General features: G+C 41.5%; 1 long non-coding RNA gene and 1 pseudogene across 1 annotated transcript; both read left to right on the forward strand.

Annotated features, from left to right (window-relative positions):
• LOC122560389 (uncharacterized) lies at positions 1–27,575 on the forward strand. Its single transcript, XR_006314730.2, has 3 exons — positions 1–109; positions 26,420–26,532; positions 27,322–27,575. It is a non-coding gene; the product is annotated as an uncharacterized LOC122560389 (long non-coding RNA).
• Positions 23,855–24,408, forward strand: LOC148146599 (high mobility group protein B3 pseudogene; annotated as a pseudogene).
• Positions 27,576–27,828: the final 253 nt, after the last annotated feature.

A 27,828-nucleotide genomic window follows, 5' to 3' on the forward strand; every position in this document is an offset into this window, starting at 1 on the left:
CAATAATGTTGGACATCCGCAGGACGAGGCTATGAAACGTTTGGCATCCGCCTACAAAGGACGGGGATGGTCTTGGGCGCCTGAAATGCAGATGATCTCATCAAAGCTCGTAAGAGTTTTATTATTTCCGATATTAAGTACATTCTGGATTGGAGCCCACGAATGACTGAGCTGGGAAATGGGAGTCCGGGAGAATATGTGGCGGTCAGCAGCTCTGATCCTGGAGACGCGGTGCTGTGAAGTCCCCTGGTTCCACCCGCAAGCTTCTCCTTTCAGTCGAATTATTAGCGTAGTGTAATTCATTCTGCTTCACTGTCGACTTAGTTTTTACCGTTTAGATGATTACCCCTTGTAAATTGAACCTGTTCTCCCAATTACCCCCCTCACAGGCGGGTTTATGATGGCTCAATTACCCCCAGTGGCTTATTTTTATTACAGTAATAGTTCAGAGTTTTTAAAACATATTTTATTTCTAAGCAGGTGTCTGTAGGCTCAGTCCAGGGAATCCGGGGCTCCGCAAGCCCTACATTGGAACTGTATTTTTGGAGGTTCTGTTAAAACAACACCCCTAGGTTTTGTTACATGAAGTTGTTCGAAGATCAGGGATCCAGCCTGTGTCTTGGCCAACAACCCTCCCCCATCACTATTTACCCGAGTGGCTGAGTGAGTAATCATGTTACAATAAAATTCCGAACAAACTTACAGAAAAAGCAAATATTTAAATAGTGCCTTATTGTGTCCTGAATAGCTAATTTGTACACAGGATAGAAGGTACCAATAAACTTTCTTTCAATTAAATTTCATGTATTAGTTCAATACTCCGACCAACATTTTAGCACTTTTAATCTACTTAATGAATTAATTTGCCTGTAATTACTCGGTGTTTAAAACAATGCAATTTATTCTGCATTCTTTTTCAATACTGTTTCTCCACAACTTTGTTTAACCCCATAACTTCATCTGTTGTTTTAATCCAGTTACTTCCCATGTTCAATTAATTGTCCCTCATCCACTTACGTGGTATAGTATTTTTGCATCTGAATTAATTTAAATTTAATGGACTAGTTGTGTTAGCCGATACACACATCGGTAATAACTGCGGCACTAATCCTCCTTGTCTCAACGCACAGACACTGAATCTTAAAAAATGAGTAGTAGGACAAAAAAGAAATTTTGTGTCATTTATTTTGTGTCTGTCTTTTTAAATCTAGTCATAATACTTCAGCAAACCATTTTTTTCTAAAACAGAGGTGATTCAGTTGTCTGTACTAAGCGTCTACGTTGACACAATGAAAGTTTCATATATTACAGACTGAACCACATTCTTTTAAAACGCGAATTTCAGTAGCACCTTTCATGGCTGAACAGCTTTTTAAAAAAAGTGTATTTACTAGTATAATGTAGAAAAGGCAGCAGCTAATTTGCTTATAACAAGATCTCACAGGAGTGATATAGAACATAGAATATTACAGCGCAGTACACGTCCTTGGGCCCTCAATGTTGCGCCAACCTGGGAAACCAATCTGAAGCCCATCTAACCTACACTATTCCATTATCATCCATTGGCCATTTAAATGCCCTTTAAGTTGGTGAGTCTACTACTGTTGCAGGCAGGGTTTTCCACTCCCTTACTACTCTCTGAGTAAAGAAACTACTCTGACATCTGTCCTACATCTATCACCCATCAATTTAGAGCTATGTCACCTCCGGCTAGCCATCACCATCTGAGAAAAAAGGTTCTCACTGTCCATCCTATCTAATCATAGAGTCATAGAGTCATAGAGATGTACAGCATGGAAACAGACCCTTCAGTCCAACCTATCCATGCTGACCAGATATCCCAATCCAATCTAGTACCATCTGCCAGCACCCGGCCAATATCCCTCAAAACCCTCCCTATTCATATAACCTTCCAAATGCCTCTTAAATGTTGCAATTGTACCAGCCTCCACCACATCCTCTGGCAGCTCATTCCATACACGTACCACCCTCTGCGTGAAAAAGTTGCCCCTTAGGTCTCTTTTATATCGTTCCCCTCTGACCCTAAACCTATGCCCTCTAGTTCTGGACTCCCCAACCCCAGGGAAAAGACTTTGTCTATTTATCCTATCCATGCCCCTCATAATTTTGTAAACCTCTATAAGGTCACCCCTCAGCCTCCGACGCTCAGGGAAAACAGCCCCAGCCTGTTCAGCCTCTCCCCGTAGCTGAAATCCTCCAACCCTGGCAACATCCTTGCAAATCTTTTCTGAACCCTTTCAAGTTTCATATCTTTCCGATAGGAAGGAGACCAGAATTGCATGCAATATTCCAATAGTGGCCCAACCAATGTCCTGTACAGCTGCAACATGACCTCCCAACTCCTGTACTCAATACTCTGACCAATAAAGGAAAGCATACCAAACGCCTTCTTCACTATCCTATCTACCTGCGACTCCACTTTCAAGGAGCTATGAACCTGCACTCCAAGGTCTCTTTGTTCAGCAACACTCCCTAGGACCTTACCATTAAGTGTATAAGTCCTGCTAAGATTTGCTATCCCAAAATGCAGCACCTCGCATTTATCTGAATTAAACTCCATCTGCCACTTCTCAGCCCATTGGCCCATCTGGTCCAGATCCTGTTGTAATCTGAGGAAACCCTCTTCGCTGTCCACTATACCTCCAATTTTGGTGTCATCTGCAAACTTACTAACTATACCTCTTATGGTCACATCCAAATCATTTATGTAAATGACAAAATGTAGAGGACCCATCACCGGTTCTTGTGGTATTCCACTGGTCATAGGCTTCCAGTCTGAAAAACAACCCTCCACCACCACCCTCTGTCTTCTACCTTTGAGCCAGTTCTGTATCCAAATGGCTAGTTCTCCCTGTATTCCATGAGATCTAACCTCGCTAATCAGTCTCCATGGGGAAGCTTGTCGAACGCCTTACTGAAGTCCATATAGATCACGTCTACCACTCTGCCCTCATCAATCTTCTTTCTTACTTCTTCAAAAAACTCAATCAAGTTTGTGAGACATGATTTCCCATGCACAAAGCATGTTGACTATCACTAATCAGTCCTTGCCTTTCCAAATACATGTACATCCTAACCCTCAGGATTCCCTCCAACAACTTGCCCGCCACTGACGTCAGGCTCACCGGTCTATGGTTCCCTGGCTTGTCTTTACTGTCCTTCTTAAACGGTAATCCTTTGATGGTTTTGAATGTCTCTATTAAGTTATCTCTCAACCTTCTTCTCTCTAATGAAAACAGCCTCAAGTCCCTCAGCCTTTCCTCATAAGACCTTTCCTCCATACCAGGCAACATCCAGGTAAATCTCCTCTGCACCCTTTCCAATGCTTCCACAAACTTCCTATAACGCGGTGACCAGAATCCTATGCAATACTCCAAGTGTGGCCACACCAGCGTTTTACACAGCTGCAATATGACCTCAGGCTCTGAAACTCAATCACTCTACCAATAAAAGCTGTATGCCTTCTTAACAACCCTACCAACCTGGGTGGCAACTTACAGGGAACTATACACATGGACACCGAGATCTCTCTGCTCTACCAAGAATCTTACCATTAGCCCCCAGTATCTTGTACTCTGTATTCTTATTACTGCTTCCAAAGTGAATCACCTCACACGTTTCCACATTAAACTCCATTTGCCACCTCTCACCTCAGCTCTGCAGCTTATCTATGTCCCTCTGTAATCTGCAACATCTTTCCACACTGTCCACAACTCCACCAACCTTAGTGCCATCCACACATTTACTAACTCATCCTTCTACGCCCTCATCCAGGTCATTTATAAAAATGACAAACAGCAGTGGCCTCAAAACAGATCCTTGAGGTGCACCACTAGTACTCCAGAATGAACATTTCCCAGGATGAACTCCAGGATGAACATTTCCCATCAAACACCACCCTCTGTCTTCTTACAATAAGCCAATTTCTGATCCAAACTGCTAAATCACCCTCAATCCCATGCCTCTGTATTTTCTGCAATAGCCTACCATGGGAAACCTTATCAACCGCTTTACTGAAATCTATATCTGCCCCATCAATCCCATCACCCTCATCCACCTGTTTTGTCATCTTCCCAAAGAACTGAATAAAGTTTGTGAGGTGCCCATCACAAAATCATGTTGATTACCCCTAATCAAATTATTCCTTTCTAGATAATTATAAATCCTATCTCTTACAATCCTTTCCAGCACTTTACCCACAACCAAAGTAAGGCTCACTGGTCTATAATTACCAGGGTTGTCTCTACTCCTCTTCTTGGACAAGGCAACAACATTTGCTATCCTCCAGTCTTCTGGCACTATTCCTGTAGACAATGACAGCATAAAGATCAAAATCAAAGGTTCTGCAATCTCTTCCCTGGCTTCCCAGAGAATTCTAGAATAAATCCCATCTGGCCCAGGAGACTTATCTATTTTCACATTTTCCAAAAGTGCTAACACCTCCTCCTTATGAACCTCTCAATCTAGTCTAGTATAATAGTCTGTGTCTCAGTATTCTCCTTGACAACATTGTCTTTTTCCTGTGTGAATATTGATGAAAAATATTCTTTTAGTATTTCTCCTGTCTCCTCGTACTCCATGCACAACTTCCCACTATTGTCCTTGACAGGCCCTAAACTTATTCTAGTCATTCTTTTATACGTGATACAGAAAGCTTTAGGATTTTCCTTGATCCCACCTGTCCCCTCCTGGCTCTTCTTAGCTGTCTCTTTAAGTCCTTCCCGGCTAACTTGTAACTCTCAAGCACCCTAACTAGGCCTTCACGTTTAATTTTTACATTAGCCTCCTTCTTCTTCTTGACAAAAGATTCAACTTCTTTAGTAAACCACAGTTCTCTCACTCAACCACTTCCTTCCTGCCTGACAGGTATATACTTATCAAGGACACTCAGTAGCTGTTCTTTGAACAAGCTCCATATTTCAATTGTACCCATCCCCTGCTGTTTCCTTCCCCATCCTATGCATCCTAAATCTTGCCTAGTTGCATCATAATTGCCTTTTCCCCAGCTATAACTCTTGTCCTGTGGTCCTATCACCTTCTGCAAGGCAGAAAAACACAGAGAGGTTAGGATGTGGGAGAAAGTAAAGGCCAATTGTAGACCAACATGGAGAAGCTAAAATAAACATAACCAAATCGTGGTCACTATCACCAAAGTGCTCACCTACCTCCAAATACCAAATCCGATGTGGCCTCGCCTCTTGTTGGCCCATCTATCTCCATACTGTTTCAAGAAACCTTCCTACACAGATTGGACAAAAACTGACCCATCTAAAGTACTCCAACTATTGCGTTTTCAGTCAATATTTGGAAAGTTAAAGTCCCCCGTAACAACTGCCCTGTTACTTTCACTCCTATCCATAATCATCTTTGCAATTCTTTCCTCTACATCTCTGGAACTTTTCAGGGGCCTATAGAGAACTCCCAACAGGGTGATCTCTCCTTTCCTGTTTCTAGCCTCAGCCCATACTACCTCAGTAGATGAGTCATCATCAAACGTCCTTTCTGCCACCTTGACTAACAATGCCACTCCTACCTCTCTTTTACCATCTTCCCTGTTCTTACTGAAACATCTAAACCCCGGAACCTGCAACAACCATTCCTGTCCCTGCTCTATCCATGTCTCCGAAATGGCCATAACATTGAATTCCAGGTACCAACCCATGCTGTAAGTTCACCCACCTTATTCTGGATGCTCCTGATGTTAAAGTAGACATATTTCAAACCACCTTCCTGCCTGCCGGTACACTTTTGTAACCTTGAAACCTTATTTATGACCTCACTATTCTCAATCTCCTGTAGCTCCAGCTGGAACTACAATTCAGGTTCCCATCCCCCTGCTGAATTAGTTTAAACCCTCCCAAAGAGCATTAGCAAATCCCCCCATCAAGGGTATTGGTACCCCTCTGGTTCAGATAATTTGTTCAGATGATCAGACAATTTGTTTTTTGTGATGTCAATTCTGGGATAAATAATCATCAGGACCCAAGGAAAGCTCCTGCATTCTTTAAAATAGTGCTGTAGTATCTCACGTTTGCATGAGACAGAATTTCAGTTTAATGTCATCTGAAAAAAGGCACATCCAAAAGTGTAATTCCACCTCACTCTCCAGTTCTGAGTGTCAATCCTGATTTGTCCTGTGGACTTGAACCCACCTTCTAACTAAGAAATGAGATTGCTACTGATCCACAAAAATGGTGATTTTACTCAGATTGTTATAATAATGAGACTAGAATTTAGTGATCAAAGTGAATCACCTTTCACCTCATTCTTTTGTAATATATTGATTTTCATTTAGAGCTAATTAGCAAACTGTGCAGTAATGTGAGAAGCTTTAAGGTTTTTTTGGAGACTAGGAGATTCTCAGGCTGAGTAGCCAGATGATTATAAGCAGACATCCCAAAAGAACAGGAGGCAGTAAATTATTCTGAGACTCATTTCCAGTATAAATGTGGGGACAGGATTATAATGGAATTCATACCCATGAAAGATTTCAATAGTGAACTAGTTATTCTCTTGTGGTTTGGTACATTGGGAGTCAGGATGGAGTACAATTCGGGTCAAACTGGGTTAGAAGTCTGGGAACAATTGGACCAGAGCTGGTGGAAGATTTTCACAAAGGAGGTCAGAAAAGGTCAAAGGTACAGAGGGGGAAATAGATGATGATGAAAGGATTGTAAAGCAGCAAGGCAGATAAACACAGAGAGGTTAGGATGTGGGAGAAAGTAAAGGCCAATTGTAGACCAACATGGAGAGACAGAACAGGTAAAAGTTAAGGTGAGCAGAAAATGAATGAGATTGGAACCAAGGCTAGAGTTCGACAATTTGGGGATAGGAATTGCAGCGAGACAGGGTGGAAGAGTGGAAATATAGAGAGGATAAAGGATTGGGGAGGGGGCATGCAAAGAGGGTAGCAGATGAGGGGAATGTAATGTTGGAAAACGATGTCATTCAAAGCCCCATGTATAAGAGGACAAAGTGTCGCAGCTGAGTTTGATACAGGGAAACTTAGGATGTCACAACAATGTTGGAACGTAGAAGCTGTGGGAGGAAAGGAACGGTGTAGGAAAAGAGGGTGGGAATGAGGTGAAAGGTGATTCAATTTGATCACTAAATTCTAGTATCATTATGATAACAATCTGAGTGGGAGAGGTGGAAGGAAGAAAATAATCAGGAAAAGAGAGAAGACAGACATGGATCCAGTGAAACAGTTCTAGTAAGATATCATTTAACATGTTTACTTAAACATGTTAATTTTAATTCTAGAAGAGCAGTGAAGAGCAGAGAGATCATTGAGAACAGCAATGTTTAAACAACAGGGTACAGTTCTGGCCTAAATCAGTCAAACTGGTGGAATAAGTCAAATCCCTGAGCCTCTGCAGTGCAAGTAATGTAATTCTCAAAAAGATACTGACTGATGTATGACATTAGGTGATCCACTTAATATTGTAAATATGTATTAAAGTGTTTTGTGAAGATGTGACAGAAATTGTGTTCGTTTATCTCGATGTTTGAGTTTAATCCAATTACCAACTTAAAACTTGACACAGTTGTTTCCTCCCCATCATTTTACTTTGATATTCTTGATTAATTCCTCTTATATTTATTTTAATTGATTGTAGTTAGTAATATAGAACCAAATGGATGCAATACTCTAGAACTGGATGCAATACTCCCACTGAGGCCAAATCAGTATTTTACTCAGGTTTATTGTGAATTCCTTACTTTTATATTCTATGTCCCTATGTAAAGACCAGGATCACTTATGCTTTATTAATTAATCTCTTGATCTGACTAGCCATTTTCAAAAATTGTCCAACCATGCTTGGGTGTTTTATCCCACGATATTGAGGAAAACCCAGGTGCTGGGCTAACTGGTAATCCTTCCTTTGTCTATTGGAGATTTGACATGAAGGATGATGCATGTGGCTATCCTGTGAAATAGTTGGTTAAGCTGATTCACAGCTTTTACAGTCTGGAGGAACTCATGCTTTATGTACAGTGTGAAGTTGCAGCCCTTCTTTCATTATTTGAAGAGATTACTTTTGAATTTCTGGTTCCATTTCAGCCCTATACTGCTGATCTTTCGCCACCTATCCTGAAGGGGAGGCAGATCAAAAGTTCACTTTTGGACTGATCTTGGCCTGGTCAAAGTGGTTGTTAACAGGTCCAGGTACCGGGTAATCAAGGGAGTTGTTTGTCTGGATTGCCTACTCTTTTCTGTACCTATGTGTGCTCCTGGGTGGCCCTAGAATGGGAGATTTTATTTTTGTTACAGTAAGGCAGTAGTGCCTCAATCAAATGGGGTATTCCATTGGTTTCAGGTTACTCAAAAGAGGTTTTCCTTGGTCCCTCTGCTTCTGCACGCACTTTAGGATTCTAACATTTATTTTTGTTACCTTTCCATTCTTCTCACTAAAATGGGTCACTTAAAATTTCCTTGTTTTAAATTTAATCTGTCACTTGTCCAAGCTTTTCACCACCCTGTCTATCTCCTATCGAAGTTTAACACTACTTTTCCTTGCAATTTACCGTACTTCCAGATTTTGTGTCATCTGCAATTTTAAAATTTTGTTTGGACACCAAATTCTAGGTCTTTAGTATATATGTCTATATATTATATTATATATCAGCAAGAGTTGCTAAAACTGATAAAACACCATTTATACAGCTACAAATCTGAAAAAAACACTGTTCAGTTACATGTTTTTCTGGAGGTTAGTCAATTGTTAATTAATGTAGCAATTCTCCCTTTTGTTTTATGAGCTCGACCTTTAGTCAAAGGTCTGTTGAAAGGCCATTTACAGGATCCTACATAAAGTCATAGTGATGTACAGCACAGAAACAGACCCTTCAGTCCATGCCGACCAGATGTCCTAATCCAAACTAGTCCCACCTGCCAGCATTTGGCCTGTATCCCTCCAAACTCTTCCTATTCATATACCCATCCAGATCCTTTCAAATGTTGCAATCGTACTAGCCTCCATCACTTCCCCTGGCAGCTCATTCCATACACGTACCACCTTCTGCATGAAAAAGTTGCTCCTTAGGTCTCTTTTATATCTTTCCCCTCTCACCCTAAACCTACATCCTCTAGTTTTGGACTCCCCCACCCAAGGGAAAAGACTTTGTCTATTTATTCTATCCATCAACCGTGTAACTCTCCTTCACCCTCTCTGTTTCTTCACTAAAACTTCAAGGGGGCATAGCTTTAAATTAAGGGGGCGTAGGTATAGGTCAGATGTTAGGGGTCAGCGAGTCGTGAGTTCATGGAATGCCTTGCCAGTAGCAGTGGTGGACTCTCCCTCATTATGGGCATTTAAGCGGGCATTGGATAGGCATATGGAGGATAGTGGGCTAGCGTAGGTTAGGTGGGCTTGGATCGGCGCAACATCGAGGGCCGAAGGGCCTGTACTGCGCTGTATTGTTCTATGTTCTATGTTCAAGTTAGTTAGTTGAATACAATTTGCTTTTAACAAATCTGTGTTGGCTTTCCTTAATTGACCTGCATTTTTACCAGTGATGGTTAATTTTGTCAAAAGCTTTTATTTCTAAAAGTATCCTCAACCAAATATAAACTGATGCTGCATTTTGGGAAACCAAATCTTAGCAGGATTTATACACTTAATGGTAAGGTCCTAGGGAGTGTTGCTGAACAAAGAGACCTTGGAGTGCAGGTTCATAGCTCCTTGAAAGTGGATTCGCAGGTAGATATGATAGTGAAGAAGGCGTTTGGCATGCTTTCTTTTATTGGTCAGAGTATTGAGTACAGGAGTTGGGAGGTCATGTTGCAGCTGTACAGGACATTGGTTGGGCCACTGTTGGAATATTTCATGCAATTCTGGTCTCCTTCCTATCGGAAAACTGTTGTGAAACTTGAAAGGGTTCAGATAAGATTTACAAGGACGCTGCCAGGGTTGGAGGATTTGAGCTATAGGGAGATATTGAATAGGCTAGGGCTGTTTACCCTGGAGCATCGGAGACTGAGAGGTGACCTTATGGATGTTTATAAAATCATGAGGGGCATGGAGAGGAGGGGAGTCTAGAACTAGAGGGCATAGGTTTAGGGTGAGAGGGGAAAGATATAAAGAGACCTAAGGGGAAACTTTTTCATGCAGAGGGTGGGTATGTGTATGGAATGAGCTGCCAAGGGAAGTAGTGGAGGCTAGTACAATTGCAACATTTAAAAGACGTCTGGATGGGTATATGAATAGGAAGGGTTTGGAGAGATATGGGCCAGATGCCGGCAGGCGGGACTAGATTGTGTTGGGATATCTGGTTGGCATGGATGAGTTGGACCTAAGAGTCTTTTTCATGCTGTACATCTCTATGAATTTATGATAGTCCTGTTGAGCCTACCCTCATACTGTTTCTTGTCCAATTTTTTCAGTCCTCTCGTACAATTCTTGTATCTCACAGAGAACCAGAAGATTATCATCAATTCCTTGGTAATTTCCTCTCACTTCCTTTAGCATCCTCAGATGCATCTTCTTCAGTGCTAATGACTAATCAACCCTAAGTAAAGCAAACATATCTGTTACCTCCTCATTCAGCTTTTCACCATCAAGTGTCTAAACTTCGCTCTCTTTCATACTCATTTGGGCAGCATTATCTTACTTTGTAAAGACAGAAGCAATATATTCATTCAGTACCTCAGCTATACTCTCTGCTTCCATGTATAACATTCCCTGTTACACCCTGAATTAGTCCCAATCCTCCTTTTACTATTTGTATGTCTAAAGAAGACCTTTGGATTTTTTTTTCCTTTTATTGTAGCTGCCAGTCTATTGCTATATTCTCTCCTTGCTTTCTTATGTTTCAAATAATTTTCCTCTGAGCCTTTATATTAAGTGATTCTCAACTGTATCATCCACTTTATGCATTGTTTAATTCTCTATCTCTTTCATCATCTGGGATGCTCTGGAATTGTTTACCCTATCTTTCCCTCTCAAGGGGATGTAACCTGATTTAAATCCAACTATCTCCTTTGTTCAGTTCTGTTTTGTTCTGTTTCAGTATTGTTTATGAATCTGTGATGCCAATTTAACTAGACTGCTCTTACCCCACTCGAGTTTGTCTTTTCCCATGCTATTAATAATTATTACTCTGGATTCTCCTTGACCTTTTCCTTACCCACCTAAATGTTATGATATAATGATTAATACCTTATTTTGTTCCTCACTGAAATTTTAACAGTTTGGTTCACCTTTTTCTCAATTTATTGGGCCATTACTATTAATACATTTGTTTATGAAAATTATCCCATATCATTTTATTCTACTTCAGATATCCAGCTGGTGGGTAATTGAGAAACTGAACACCACTAGAATAGTTTGCTGAATCTATATTGCTGCCATTGGATTCAATTCAGTCAGTTGAAGGTCCAACAGTCTGGCCAGCTCTCTCACAGAACAGCATACTATAAATCAGTTTATTTCATTGTATTTTCCCAGCTATTATTTCACTGTTTATTAAATCCATCTGTTCAATTTTTACCCAAATACAGTTAATTCAGCAAAATCATTACATCTGAACATACAAATTAAGAGTAGTATTAGGCTATTCAGCTTTGTGCATACTTCAACCTTCCAACAAAAATCATGGTTGATCTGATTGTGGCCTCAACTTTTTTCTGCATACTCCAGATACCCTTTGAATCCATTGTTAGTCAGGATTCTAACTGTGACTTAAAAATTCTTAATGGCCCTGACTCCACTGTTCTCCGGGGAAAATCATTCCAGAGACTCAGGAAACGCCGGGTAGTTGGGGAAGTCTGCTTCCACCTTAGAAGTGGCACTTTTTATTTTTAAACAGTCTTCCCTCGTTCTATTTCAATGCCACGTGACATAAAATTCTATCCTTAATGTTTTATATTCATTATTAGGCTCATGCATGTTCCCACTTTGTAATTATCACCTGATAATGTAAATTGCATTTTTCCATTTTTTGTGTCCTTACTTATACTATAGTTTGTGTAATGGCTTTGCTTGGGGAGGAATAAGACATTGCAGAAAAGTTTATGTAATGGCCCCAATATGTTAGAACCAACTGGGCTCCAATGTCAGTATGTCCGCCGAATGCCTCTGAACACGCGTCTCACTCCAGCTTCACCCGCCCCATTCACTTTGATGTTTCTCATTCCAAGTCAGGCGGTCACGTTGGTGCTCGGATTTAAAGTGTGGCCTGACATCTATTTGTGACTATTTACTGGAGACAAACTGTGTCATTCTAGTGCCAGGCATTGAGATGAGATGTCAATCTCTTGAAGTTCGGAACAAATATTAGCTGATTTGATCATGTGGTATATCCGTTTTAAATCCGATTGTGTCTCCCGGACCATGATGTCATTGCCTAGCCTGGCCCTCGCTTATTTCCGTGGCCTGGAATAATTTTTCGCCCTTTGAGATCTGAATTAGCTATTATCTTGCCGAACTGTACCAGAAAAATAGCCCGTCGGCGGTTTGGAAATCACCCGGCAGGGAACAATGGGCTCCCCGCCATCGCTTTCCATTCAAAAAGCCTGTCGGCTCAGTGAAGACGCCAGGGCTGTCACAGGCCATTTACCAGCATCAATCATTCAGCTCCCCACTGTCCAACCATCGCACGACAATCTCTCCGCCTCTAGAGCTCGGCACTAACACGATCCCACAGCAACTGGCACTGGCTAATTACCCGGGGATCTACACACAAAACACAGAATCAATGAGGATATGGATACAGCAGCTCTCTCTTTCTCTCTCACACACACACCAGAGAACCGCAGAATAAATACCAGGAAAAAAACACATCAACACTACTCTAGGACTACCGAAGGAAGAAAGGATACGGGGTGGGAGGAAAGGGAGGGGGATGGAAGGTGCGGGAGAGGGGAGAAAAGCCAAGAGACGATGTAGGACGGAGGGGGAGGGAGGAAAAGGGATAGATTTGATGAGAGAAGGAAAGGGAAGGAGGGCCGGGGAGGCAGAGAAAAATAGAGGCCGAAACAGTGTGAGGGAACGGGAAGGGGAGAGAAATGCTTAAAAGGGAAGAGATAGAGAAGGGGTGAATACGGGGAGGGTTAAGAAAGGGGAGTGAGCGGTGGTGGAGTAAAAAGTAGTGAGTGAATAAGAAATGGAGATTAAATGGGGAGTGGGAGAATCGGGGCAATGGGAAGAGACGAGGGTTAAGATAAGTGAAGGAGGGAAACGTAAATATAAGGGAGAGAATTGGAAGGGGAAGCTAGGTAAGAAAAGGGTGGAGAAGGGGAGAGGGAAAGGAGGAATTGAGGGAGAGTGAGTGGCTGAGGGAAAGGTTTTGGGGAGTAAGTGTGGGGAGGGAGGGAGTGATGGAAGGGGGCAGATGGAGAAAGGGAGGGGAGTAAGATGGGAAGGAAAACAGAGGTAGTAGGAAAGGGGGAATAGCAGCAAAGGGGGATTGTGGTGAAGGGAGGTAGGAAGAGTGGAGTGAATGAAAAGGTGGGGAAGGATCGGGTGGAGAGGAATGAGTGAAGGTACATGAGATGAGAAGGAATGGAGGAGAGAAAGGAGTCAAGGAAGTGAGATTAGAGTTCTTTCGTATAGGTGTGACGAAAGTGAGAACTGCAGATGCAGGAGATTAGAGTCGAGAGTGTGGTGCTGGAAAAGCACAGCAGGTCAGGGAGCATCCGAGGAGTTGGAAAATCGATGTTTCAGGCAAAAACCCTTAATCAGGAATGAATGTATAGGTGTGTTGGGGGCTGGGAGTGGAGTGGAGCTGGAGAGGATGGCAGGTGCTGAGAGTGGGGAAGAGAGATTGGTTTTGGGAATGTAGTTAGATGTCACAATAGTATAGGGGGTGAATTGGTCAAGCTGGAGCTGTGTTAATTGTAACATCAGGGCCTTGCCAAAAGGTGAGTAAGGTAGCAGCAAGGACAGCAGGCAGGTGAATGGTTGTTTGGAGAGCTTTGAGGAACAGTGTGAACAAGTGTGTCAGGGACCAGATAAAAACAAATTGAAAGTGACATTAGCTGAAAGGATGTTCTGATCAGTGAATAACTACTAAGGTTTTTATATAGATATACATATGTCCTTCATATGTTTTACATATACTGACATCATTTTGTTAGACTTTCAAAGAGAGAGAGATGGCAAAGCATCTCAGTCCCATTGACTGACATTCTATTCCACGTAGGAACTGCAGGACACTTTTTGAACTCTGGACAACCAAATGTGCAGAAAATGTCACTGAACCTTGAATCGCTGTTATTATCAGAACAGTGAATCATTAGTTTGAGACCTATGTGGTGAGGACCAATAAGAGTTAAGTTATCTTGCAGATTAAGGGTTTGCAAAAAGGGAGGGAATGAGTGGCTACAAGAGCATGAAGGAATGTAGAAGTTTCTGAATGTATCTTGCTCTCCAATTATTATTTTACTCTGAATACGAGTGACAGCAATTGTACTTCTAAGGAGTAGTGCCAGAGAAAAGTCCATGGCCTCACAGTTGGCTCAGCTGTAGAGAGGGCAGGAAGAATTGTGGAAAATAAATAGTGACAGGAAAGACTCAATAGTCAGGGGAAGAGACAGGTATTTATGCAGTCATAGACCTCACTTGAATGGTGTATTGACTTTCTGGTGGTAAGGTCAAGAAAGTCCCTGAATGCACTCTGAGGGGCAGAATGACAGTTAAAGGTTGTGACCTCCATTCACACCTACAATATTGGGATAAAAAGTGATGAGATCCTGAAAGCATGTTTTACAAGCTTAGGAAGGAGACAAGCAAGCAAGATCTCAAACTTAGTCATTTATGATTTGGAGATGCCGGTGTTGGACTGCGGTGTACAAAGTTAAAAATCACACAACACCAGGTTATGGTCCAACAGGTTTAATTGGAAGCACTAGCTTTCAGAGCGCCGCTCCTTCATCAAGTGGTTGTGGAGGACACAATTATAAGACACAGAATTTATAGCAATAAATTCTGTGTCTTACAATTCTGTCCTCCGCAACCACCTGATGAAGGAGCGGCATTCTGAAAGCTAGTGCTTCCAATTAAACCTGTTGGACTATAACCTGGTGTTGTGTCATTTTTAACTTAGTCACTTATGGATTACTCTCTGTGTGACCCAATAGTGAGTACAGAAATATTAAGATAGAAGAGATGAATCTGTGATAGAGATTTGGTACAGGAGACAGGGCTTTAGACTTCTGGGATATGGGAACTGATTCTGGGGAAATAGAACTCATACAGACCTGATAGGTTCCACCTCAACAGAGCCAGGAGCAATATCTTTACAGAGAGATCCACTGCTGTTAACAAGGAAGATTTAAACTGATTTATCAGGGGATGGAATGACGATATAGCATTATTAAGGATTTAAAAACGCAAATAATGGATTGGGAGAGACAAATAGACTGAAAAATAATAAGAGCTGAAAATGTGTTGCTGGAAAAGCGCAGCAGGGCAGGCAGCATCCAAGGAGCAGGAGAATCGACGTTTCGGTCATGAGCCCTTCTTCAGGAATGGCTCATGCCCAAAACGTCGATTCTCCTGCTCCTTGGATGCTGCCTGACCTGCTGCACTTTTCCAGCAACACATTTTCAGCTCTGATCTCCAGCATCTGTAGTCCTCACTTTCTCCCTGAAAAATAATAAGGTATGAAATGAGGTCATAGTAAGAGATGATGGAAATTAGGTCTTCATTAGGTTTATTGTGCATGTCTGTCAGTACACAAAATGTGTTATTAGGTTGCTGAGTTTCAGGCGCAGACATCCACATTAGAACATTATACCATAGTAATGACAGTGATCTCATTCAAAAAAAAGGACAAGTACACCTGAAATATTTTTTGGACAGAAGAGTGAAGGACAAGATCTATTTGGTTAGAGTTGATAAACAGCACCCTTCACTCCCAGCAACTTCCCTTGCCGCTGCACGAGGTGTAAACCCTGCACCCACACCTCTTCTCTTACCTCTGTTCAGGGCCCCAAAAGGATCTTTTCATATCCAGCAGAGATTTACCTGCACATCCACACACTTCTTCTCCTGTGTCCGTTACTTTACAGGTGGTCTCCTCTACAACGGGGAGACAGGATGCCAACTTGCAGAATGCTTCAGGGAACATCTCTGGGACACACGCACCAAACAACCCCACCATCCTGTGGCTTATTTCTTCAAATGGCCCTCCAACTCCCCCAAGGACATTTAGGTCCTGGGCCTCCTCCACCGTCAAACCAAAGTCACCTGCAAACTGGAGGAAGAATGCCCTATCTTCAGCCTTGGGACCCTTGAACCACACAGCATCAACATTGACTTCACTAGTTTCCCTCCGCCCCCCCTCCCCCATCCAAGATCCAACTCGGCACCGCCCTTTTGACCTGTCCTACCTGTCCACCTCCTTCCCACCTATCCACTCCACGCTCCCCACCGACCTATCACTATTTCCCTGCACCTGAATGCACATACCGCCTTCCCACATACCTTCCCCCCACCCCCACCCCAAGCCCCATATTTATCTTTCATCCCTCTTCCCTCTCCAAATCCCTGATTAGGGGCTTATGCCCGAAACATTGACTCCCTCCTCAGATGCTGCCTGATCTGCTGTGCTTTTCCAGCACCACCCTTTTCGACTCTGTATTTGAAGTTATCAAATCATCAGCACCAGATCAAACACATCACAGGTTTCTGAGGGAATTAAAAGTGGAAATTACAAAGACACTGGCCATAATGTTCCAATCCTCCTTGAAGACAAGAATGGCATGCAAATATTACACCATTGTGCAAAATTTTGATCTGGAAGCCACAGATTACCCAGCAGGAGGTTGATGTCACAATTGGTGGTTTAAGACAGTTTGTTAGCAAGTGGCAGCTTAAATATGATACATCACTGAAAGAAGTATGTTATCCATTTGGATACAAAATTGGCTTATGTAGGAAACAGAACGTGGTGGTGGAGGGTTGCTTTTTGGATTAGATGCCTGTAACCAGCAGTGTGCCGCAAGAATTGGTGCTGGTCCACCGTATTTTGTCATATATTCATATGATTTGGATGTGAATATAGGTGAAATGGTTATTGCGTTTGCACTTGACACCAACATTGGTGGTGTAGTGCACTGTGAAGAATGTTATCTCAAAAGTACAGTCTGGTTTCTTTTCAGTCTTCTTGAACAAATCAGAGTGTTAGGTTGAAGCAAGCATGGATCCAACTCAAGAAGTTCTTGTGTCCTAAGTGATCTTTCCCTTTTGACTGCGTATTTTCATATTTTCTTTTAGGGAGTTGACGAATATTACATGTCAATCATGTCCTTCCATGCAAATGTCAAGGGATAGATATCCAAGGTAGATATTTATTTTGTCAGCTTCTTGGATCACCTTGTTGTGTATGTGTGTATGTTGGACTGTCACTTTTAGAGCTGAAACACATTTTCAGCTCTGATCTCCAGCATCTGCAGTCCTCACTTTCTCCTGTTACTTTAAGAGTCCATCATGTGGCCTGATGATATCATCAGCCCGCATGGACGGTAATAGTTTAGTTCGCTGTATTGTACAGTAAATGTGTCCTTAATAAAAGCTCTTGTTGTTTTAAGTACTGCGGCCCCTAGTCCTTCTTGAAACATATCACAAGAAGAAAACATGGACCAAGGATAAAATCTGCTTTAAAATATACTAGGGGAATCCACTAATCAGGCAAATTAAAAATCGTGGTCCTTTCTCCAGATAAAGTCATACACCATGGAAACAGAACCTTCCGTTCAACCAATCCATCTTGACCATGATCCCAAACTAAACTAATCCCACCTGCCTGCACTTGGCCCATATCTCTCCAAACATTTCTTATTTACAGTATATACTTATCTAAATATCTTTTAAACATTGTAACTGTACTCACATCCACCACTTCCTCTGGAAGTTATTTCCATACATGAATCACTCTCTGTGCACAAAAACTACCCCTAATTTTTTTAAAAATCTCTCTCCTCTCACCTTGAAAAATATGCACACTAGTTTTGAAATCCCCCACCCTAGGCACACCTGCCACCTTATCTATACCCGTCTATTTTATAAACCTCTATAAGGTCACCTCTTAACCTCCTACATTGGGGTGACAGGATGCCTACTCGCAGAGCGCTTCAGAGAACATCTTTGAGAGACACGCACCAACCAACCCCAATGCCCCATGGCTGAACACTTCAACTCCCCCTCCCACTGTGCCGAGGACAATGTCCAGGCATGGGCTGACAGGTCCTGGGCCTCCTCCATTGCCACTCCCTTACCGCCCGACGCCTGGGGGAAGAAAAGCTTCATTTTCTGCCTCGGGACTCTCCAACCTCATGGCATCAATGTGGATTTCACCAGTTTCCTCATTTCCCCTTCCCCACACCTTACCCCAGTTCCAACCTTCCAGCTCAGCACCGTTCTTATGACCTGTCCCATCTGTCCATCTTCCTTCCCACCTGTCTGCACCACCCTCCACTCCGACCTATCACCTTTACCCCCACCTCCATCCACATATTGCACTCTCAATGACCTTTCCCCCAACCCCACCCCTCCCATTTATCTCTCCACCCTGAGGCTCCCAGCCTCATTCCGAAACATCAATTTTCCTGCTCCTTGACTTGCTGTGATTTTCCAGCACCACACTCTTGACTCTTAATCTCCAACACTCCAGTGAAAAAGTACGAGCCTATCCCGCCTCTCCTTATTACTCAAATCCTCCATTCCCAGAAACATCTTGATGGATCCCTTCTGAACCCTCTCCAGCTTAATAATATGTCCCTACAGACAGACAATTTTTATAAATTTATTTTATGATATGTGGGCATCGCTGGATGGCCAGCATTTATTGTCCATCCCTATTTGCCCTTGAGAAGGTGGTGATGAGCTGCCTTCTTGAACTGTTCCAGTCCACAATGCCATTAGGAAAGGAATTCGAGGATTTTGGCCGAGGATGGTGAAGGAACAGAGATATATTTCCAAGTCAGAATAGTGAGTGGCTTGGAGGGGAACTTGCAGGTGATGATGTTCTCATGTATCTACTGCCTATGACCTTCTAGACGGAAGTGGTCATGGGTTTGGAAGGTGCTGTCTTAGGATCTTTGGTGAATTTTTGAAATGCATGTTGCAAATAGGACACACTGCTGTAATTGAGCATTGGTGGTGGAGAAAGTGGATGTATGTGGATGTGGTGCCAATCAAGCAGGCTGCTTGGTCCTGTATGGTGTCAAGCTTCTTGAGTGTCATTGTAGCTGCACATTCAGGTATGTGGGGACTATTGATACACACTTCTGACTTGTGCCTTGTAGATGATGGACAGGCTTTGGTGAGTCAGGAGTTGAGTTACTCAACAGAGTGTTCCTAGCCTCTGACCTGTTATTGTAGCCACAGTGTTTATGTGGCAAGTCGAGTTGAGTTTCTAGTCAACAGTCATGCTCAGGAGTTGACAGTGGGAGATTCAGTGATGGTAAAACCATTAATTGTCAAGGGATGGTGATTACATAGTCTCAAATGTTTCTTGCCACTTGTCAGCCCATGCCTGGACATTGTCTAGATCTTTTGAACATGGACTGCTTCAGTATCTGAGGAGTTGCGATTGGTGAACATTGTGCAATCATCAGTGAACATCCCCAATTCTGACTTTATGATGGAAGGAAGGTCATTGGTGAAGCACGCGAAATCGCTGGGCCTCAGACACTACCCTGAGGTTCTCCTGTTGTGTTGTTCTGGAGCTGAGATGACTGACCTCCAAAAATCATGACCATTTTCCTATGTGCCTGAAACAACTCCAAGCCGTGGACAGTTTGCCCCCAATACCCATTGATTCAGGTTTGCTAGGGCTCCTTGATGCCACATTGGTTAATAGCAGCATTAATGTCAAGGGCTGTCACTCTCACCTCACCTTGGAAATTCAGCTCTTTTGTCCATTTTTGAACTAAGACTGTAATGAGGTCAGGAACTGAGTGGCCCTGGCTGAACCAAACTATGCATCACTAAGCAGGTTATTACTGGGCAGGTGCTGCTTGATAGCACTGTTGATGGCACCTTCCATCACTTTACTGACATTCGAAAGTGGATTGATTAATGGTAATTGGCTGGTCTTGCTTTTTTTATGAACAAGAGTACCTGGGCAATTTTCTACATTGTCAGATGGATGCCAGTATTGCAGTTATACTGGATGAGGGGAGCGGCAAGTTCTGCAGTCAAGTCTGCAGTACTATTGCCAGAATGTTATCAGACACCATAGACTTTGCAGAATCCAGTGTCTCCAACTGTATCTTGATATCACATGGAGTGAATCGAATTGACTGAAGACTGGTATCTGTAGTGCTGGGGACCACTGGAGGAAGTTGAGATGGATCATTAACTCAACGCTTCTGGCTGAAGATTGCTGTAAATGCTTCAGCCCTATATTTTGCACTGATGTGCTGGGCTCATTCATCATTGAGTATGGGGAAATTTGCAGAGCCTCCTCCTCCAGTGAGTTATTTAATTGTCCGATACCATTCATAACTGGATATTACAAGACTGCAGAGATTAGATCTGATCCACTAGCTGTGAAATCACTTAGCTCTGTTTGTCACTTGCAACACATGTTGTTCAGCATGCAAATGGTCTTGTTTGGTAGCTTCATCAGGTTGACACCTCATTTTCTGGCATGCCTGCTGCTCCTGGCATGCCTTCTTGCACTCTCCATTGAAGATTTATCTCAGGGTTTATCGGCTGGATTGAAGGTAATAGTTGAGTGGGGGATTTGCCAGACCATGAGGTTACAGATTGTGCTGGAGTACAATTCTGCTGGAGTTGATGGTCCACAACATCTCATTAATGTCCAGTCTTGAGTAATTAAATCTATTTGAAGTCTGTCCCATTTAGGCACGGTTATAGTGTCACACAACACAATAGAAGTTATTCTCAATTTAAAGGCAGGACTTTTCTCGACAAGGACTGTGCAGTGGTGACATTTACCAAAACTGTCATGGACAGATGCTTCTGCAGCAAGCAGAATGTTAAGGATGAGGTCAAGTATGTTATTCCCTCTTGTTTGTTCTGTCCCCTCACCAACTGCTGCTGACTCAGTCTAGCAGCTACATGCTTTAGGACCCAACCAGCTTGATCTGTAGTACTGCTGCCAAACCACTCCTGGTGGGGGACACTGAAATCCCCCACACAGGGTACAGTTTGTGCCCCTGCCATGCTCAGTACTTCCTCCAAGTGTTGGTCAACATGGAGGAGTACTGATTCATCAACAGATGGTATGAGGTAATCAGCAGGTTTCCTTGCCCGTGTTTAACTAAAGCCATGAGACTTCATGGGGTCCAGAGTCAATGAAGAGGACTCACAGGGCAGCTCCCTCCCTCTCAACAGCTTACCACCTCCTCTGCTGGGTCTGTCCTGAAACGTGACAGGACATATCCAAGGATGGTAATAGTGGTGTCTGGGACATTGTCTGTCAGGTATGATTTTGTGAGTATGATTGTGTCAGCTTGTTTCTCTCCCAATTTTGGCATTAGCCCCCAGATGTTAATAAGTAAGCCTCTTTTGACAGGGCTGTTTCTCCTGTTTCTTGTCTGGTCTGTCCAGTTTTATTTCTTTGAGACTTTGTAGTGATTGACACATGACTTGCTAGGCCATCTCAGAGAGCAACTGAGAATCAATCACATTGCTATGGGTCTCGCTTCACATAGATACCAGATCAGCTGAGGATAGTAGATTTCTTTCCCTGAGGGACATGAGAGAATTTGGAAAAGAAGGAAAGACAGGTATTGTCAGCATGGATAAAAGTAGAATTTCACCCCATGGAAGAAGTGAACAATGCAGAAGAAGCTCACCTGAAGGAACACTGTCACTAAGGAGTACCCTACACAAAGTTTTGAGTTAGGGTTGTAAACTCAAAGAAAAAGCCTCAAGAATATCTTGTTTTACATGGGAAGAAGGTAGTGGTAAACTTTCTATGGTACTTTGTGCAGACTCTTTCCTTTTCAAAAATATAATTTAAAAGATAGCAGGAAATTTTGGTGCTGCAGGACCATTTGATGAAAATACAGAGAGCTGGTACCCCAATACAGAGAAACTTCATTATTTTGTGCAAGCTAACAAAATTAAAGCTGATATAGTCATACCTGCATTCCTGAGTATTATGTGGAGGAGAACTTTTAACCTGGTTAAGCCAGAGAAGTCTGGTTCTAAAACTATTGAAGAAAATTAGGAATCCTAATAGAATTATTTTTCACCAAAACCATTGATGATTGCTGAGAGGTTCAAATTCCATGAACACAACCAGCATAGTGATAAATCAACACAACCAGCATGATAGTGAATCTATTTACTAGTTCTTAGAAATTTAAAAGGTGTTAGCAGAAAACCCCAATTATGTTACTATGTTTAAAAATTATGTTAATAGAGACAGACTGGTTTTTGTGATGCAATCCAGAAAATATTGATGAAGGAGTCTAGACTTAAAGAAAGCACTTGAAATAGCAGTTTCAATGGAATTAGTAGCCACAGAAGCTCAACAACTAAGCTCAAATATGAGAGCTCACAAAACAGTGGCTGAACAATGAGCACCAACACAGACACAAAGCAGCCATTGCTGTTGGAAAACAGATCACACAGCAGCAAATTGCTCATATACAGAAGCTGTATGCAGAAACTGCAAAATAAAGGGCACATTGAATGAGTGTATTTAAGGAAGAAGCACAAACTACATACAGCAAAGTTACAGGAACCGAAGGGTAGGAGGAAAATCTACACAGTACAAAAAATGCCTGAGAAAAGCTCTGACTACAGTCTGAAGAGGAGCTGTTTTCAAACATACTGACCATTGCTGGTGAAACTGATACTGAATTATAGAATGGAGGTGGATATCGGAGCAACAGTTTCATTGATATCTGAAAGTGTGTATCAGAAGCAGCTGAGTCACGTGGTTTTGCGACTCTCAAAAATTGCACTAAGTGTGTGTACAAAGGCAAAGTAGTGCCTTTTAGGGGTTCTATCAATGTGAAGGTTCAGTTATACAGTCAAGTCTGAAGATTTGTTCTTACATGTTGGGAAAAATGTGGTTGGAGAAATTGGATGAAGTAAATTGCTTGTCAGATTCTGATGCTGATTTATCTACCTCAAATTCTACCTAAACATGCCACTGTTTTCAAGGGGGATCTGGGAAGCATGGAAAAAATCACTGTCAAATTGAAAATCAAGGTAGAGAATCAAGGAAAATGTTGCAAGGCAAAATCAGTGCCTTATGCAATCAAATGAAAGATTGAGGCAAAATTAGAGAGTCTAGTCAAGACGAGAGTCCTTGAATCTGTAAATATGCGTGACTAGGCCACACCTATTACATCAGTGATAAAGAAAGATGGATCGTACACATCAGTGGAGATTTTAAGGTCACCATTAATCGGACACTCTATGCATTGTCTTTTGCCTTTAATTGATGACCTATCTGCTGGACAAACTGGAGGTCACCTTTCAGTAAAATTGATCTTAGTGAAGCCTCTCTCCAGATGAATGTAAATCCTGAGTCACAGAAATCTTGATGATTGTAACACAGGAAGGGCCATTCAAAGACAAGAGACTTCCATTTGGAATCTCACCGCATTATTCCAAGGTGCCATGGATCAGATTTTAAGAAGGAGTTCAGTGTTACCTAGACAATATTTTAATCACAGGGAGAAACAAAAAAGAGCAACTCCATAATTTAGATACTACTCTGCAGATATGAAGATAATGGCCTAACAGTGAAGAAAGACAAAAGGAATTTTTAAAAATCTTCCATTGAATATTTAGGCAATGTCAGTTATGGTAAGGACTACCCAAGTCACCTTCAAATATAAAAACTATACTAGGCACCAGCAGCAGCACCAGGAACCAGCCACCAGATAAACATCAAAATGGCAAAGTGTCACCTTAAGAAACCAAGAGGCAAGATGTCCTCTTATACTTACTTTGTTCAGGTTTGCTGTGAAGGACACAATAAAGAAATACCCAATACTCACGTTAACTTCTCAGAATTCTCTAAAAAACCGTGCAAGATGCAAGACAACGTCTACCAAAGACAAATTTGAAGACTGGCTGAAGTAGATAAGGCATGCTATGACTGAGAAATAAAAAAGCAGTTAAAGGTGGCAAGAAGAAAGACCCCAAAGCACCAAAAAAACCCTCCTCAGAGTCTTTCTTCTGTTGTTCTAAGGAGCATCATCCAAAAATCAAAGCTGACAGTCCTGGCATTTCTATTACTGATGTAGCAACGAAAATTGATGATGGAAAAATCCAATGGAGAAGAGAAGAAGCTGTTCATTATCAAAGTTTATAAACCGAAGGAGAAATCTGAGAAGATATTGCTGATTATCATTCCAAAGCCAAGTTGGATAGTACAAAGAAGCCCCTTGCCAAGAAGGAGGCATATTGTGATGATGATGTTGATGGTGAAGATGATGATTAAATTATACACTGCCTCAGCTTAATTACTTGCTATATAACTGAATGCATTCAAACCCTGTTAAAGTGTTGCAACCTTTTAATTTTGTAACTTGGTGTGTTTATTATCTAAGGCAAAAAGTAACTTGAATTTATAGTGCACAGGCTTCTTTGTAATATTCACTACAGCAAGCATTTTAAGTCTGTCACACTTATAAACACATCACTGGGTGTATGTCCCATGTATTAGAATGGTCATGCAATATGATTTTGACTTCATTTAAAATAAATAAGATATGGTTACCGCACTCCAAGCAATATTGGTAAGCAGAAGCCAAATCCAAAGGCCTGTGAAATGGTAAATGATTCTTTCCATTTCTGTGAACTATTGTGTATATGATTGTAAATATTTTCATTGCAGTAATCTATGATGTAAAGGGAGAGGGATATTGTGTATTTATGTATGTTGGACTGTCATTTTAAGAGCCCAGTTATGTAATATAGTGATGTTGTGAAACAGTTTAGTCCAGCTCACTTTCTTGTAGAATGAATGCTGCATTTTAAAGCTCTTGTTGTTTTAAATGTTTTGGCCCCCAAGTCCTCGTTGAAACATAAAAACCTTATTACTCATCTTTTTAAAGAACATCTCATAGATTTAATAGGCACAATAATTCATCTTTTAAGGTCAGAAATGTCTACATCAGGTCTGTGCCTGGTAGTGCTATGTAACTGAGACAATATATTTATTGAAAACTATGGACAATTAGCTATGTTGTGACCTCATGAACTTGGGATTGAGAGAAAAACTATTACTAAAAAAACTGCAATCTCAGCATTTACTTTAAAGCCATTACCTCGTACCATTTTCTAGCTCTATGACTCTATGACAGTATAGCACCATTTTCAAACCTACCCTTTCTTAGAACTATATTATTAAATCTGTAATTTTCTTATTTAAAAGAAATTGACAAAAAAATAAATGTAGCAACCACAGACCAGTGAATTTAACTTTTAGTGGTGGGAAATCCTTTAGGAATAATACTCAGGACAAAATTGACTGTCACTTGGACAACTGCAGATTAATAAAAGGAATTAAAAGCAAATTTCATTCAATTAACTGGATTAAGTTATGTGATGTGGTAACAGAGGGAGAGATTAAATGAGGGTAATGCATTGAAGGGTGTATATGGAAATACAAAGGGAAATATAAAAACCACATCATAGGCTTGCCAGCAAACTTGCAACCAATGAAATGATGATAAGGATACTGGTTGCGTATGAAGTTGATTGAGTGAACAAAGTACTGGTGAATAATTGTTTCTTTGGACTGGGCAAAAGTGTACAGTCGGGTTCCCTAGGGATCAATACTTGGATCTTTGCTTCTCTTGATCTATATTAATGAAGTTGATCTGCCACAGATCAGAGTTTCCACATTTGCATAGACTTCAAATGTACATAGCCAAAATGGTAGAAGATTAAATTTAATGCAGAGGAATGTGAAGTGTTTAGTTTAGCAGGAGAAATGAGGATAGACAATATCAACTAAAGAGTGTCATTCTAGAAGGGGTACAAATATATATCCAAAAATTGTTAAAGGTAGTAAGCAGGCTGAAGAAGTACTTAATAAGTTATTTGGGAACCTGGCCTTATAAACACTTAATAAGTTATTTGGGAACCTGGCCTTATAAACAGAGGCATAGTGTACAAAGGCAAGGAATTTATGCTGAATCTTTATAAAACATGGATTTAGTCTCAGTCCGCATATTATGTCCAATTCTGGGCATCATACTTTAGGAAGGATGTAAAAGCTTCAGAGAGGCTGCAGAAAAAAATAATGTTTCCAAAAATGAAACTCTTCAATTGTACGGATAGATTGAAGAAGCTGGGATGTACCTAAAAATAATAGATTAACAGGACATTGACAGAACTGTTCGAAATCACGAGGAATCTAGACATAATAGATGGGAAGAAAATATTCCTATTGGCAGAAGGGTAGAGTATTAAAGAACATTGATTTCATGTGATTGGTAAAACAGAACGTGACATGTTTTGGACATGGAATGGACTGCTGAATAGCATAATGGAGGAAGATTCAAAAGGAAATTGAACAAGCACTAATTGCCACATAAAGCCAAGCCGAAAATATCAGGTGAGTTGCTTCGTACAGACGCGATGGACCAAATAGCCCCTTTTCTTTTCATTCACCGAGTGTGCGGGCGATCTCAACGTCCATCTGGCTGCTTGTTATTCGGTTGTGTAAAGGGGCTTTTTATGGTTTTCTAATCTAGACGCTTTGCTGGTCTGCCCTGTGTTGCCGGCGCCAGAGGCTCCGGATGGCCTATATTATTCTATCAATTACCTGCTCCCAGGCCACAATGTCACAGGCTGGAGGGATGCAGTTTGTAAGGAGCTGGAGGCTATCAGAGCCACAGGGAAGCGCGTTCGCTGCCTGCCCCTGGATACAGCTAACGAGGGCTTGTCTTGTGCACCATTCAGCGTTAAGTAAGCATGGAGAATTACTACAATCCCAAATGGCTCGGAGCCAACTAAGTCTCTTGTTCGACAAGGCCTTTTTTTTTCTCTTGCCGTTCCCTTTTTAACTGATGAGGGTTGAGATTTATCGGCTGATTTGTTTTTCGCTCCATTAGGACAGAGTAAAAACTGGGTTGAGTCAAGCACTAATCGGAAAGAGTGTTATTAAAACACGTTTCATTTCAATAATAGGAAAGCATCCTTTCTTAACGCTTCCTGAATAGTTGAACTGGCAATTTTGAGCCGGGGAATTAGAAGATCACAATCTCTTAGATTCTTGTCTGTGTCGAAAATAGTCGTAACACATACACGCAATGTGGCCGGCAGCAATGTTGCTATACAGAAAACGAATAAAATTCTATTTTGTACTTGTAACAAAATATATGTTTATTTATTTCCCAAATAGGATCTCAATCCATCTGGATTTTGTCTTGTACGAACAGCTAGTCTCAATGTGAAGACTCCGAGAAGTCCCTCCTGCAGGTGTTCAGATACTGAAATCCCAAATTTTCTGTACTTCTATAATTTCCTTCCCAATTTTGACATTTTATGGGAGTTTTATTGTCAATGTCTCAACCTACTGTTTTTATCGACGAAAGATACAATGTGAACTGTATGTGCACGTGTACCTGGTTCATATTAAAATGTTTATTGGGTACACTTTAAAAATAATCTATTGCCGTTACTTTTTTACCGTTAGAAATGGCTGTCTATATTTCATTATGTAAACTCCCCCACCCCCACAGTATTGCACATTGCTCTGCTCGCAGGATAAAAATACTTCCTAAACTTCTCGAACTCTGCCTTTTCATCAAGAATTTAACTCCTAATTTTCAAAAATAATGCATAATCGAGACTTTATTGGAAAAAAATCCAAAACGGTGTATATCTAAAAGTGAGGTGTCGATCTGAT

This window comes from Chiloscyllium plagiosum, unplaced genomic scaffold (genome assembly GCF_037043375.1).
Source record: "Chiloscyllium plagiosum isolate Xiang-an unplaced genomic scaffold, Cpla_swu_hap1 HiC_scaffold_20, whole genome shotgun sequence".
Lineage (NCBI taxonomy): Eukaryota > Metazoa > Chordata > Chondrichthyes > Orectolobiformes > Hemiscylliidae > Chiloscyllium > Chiloscyllium plagiosum.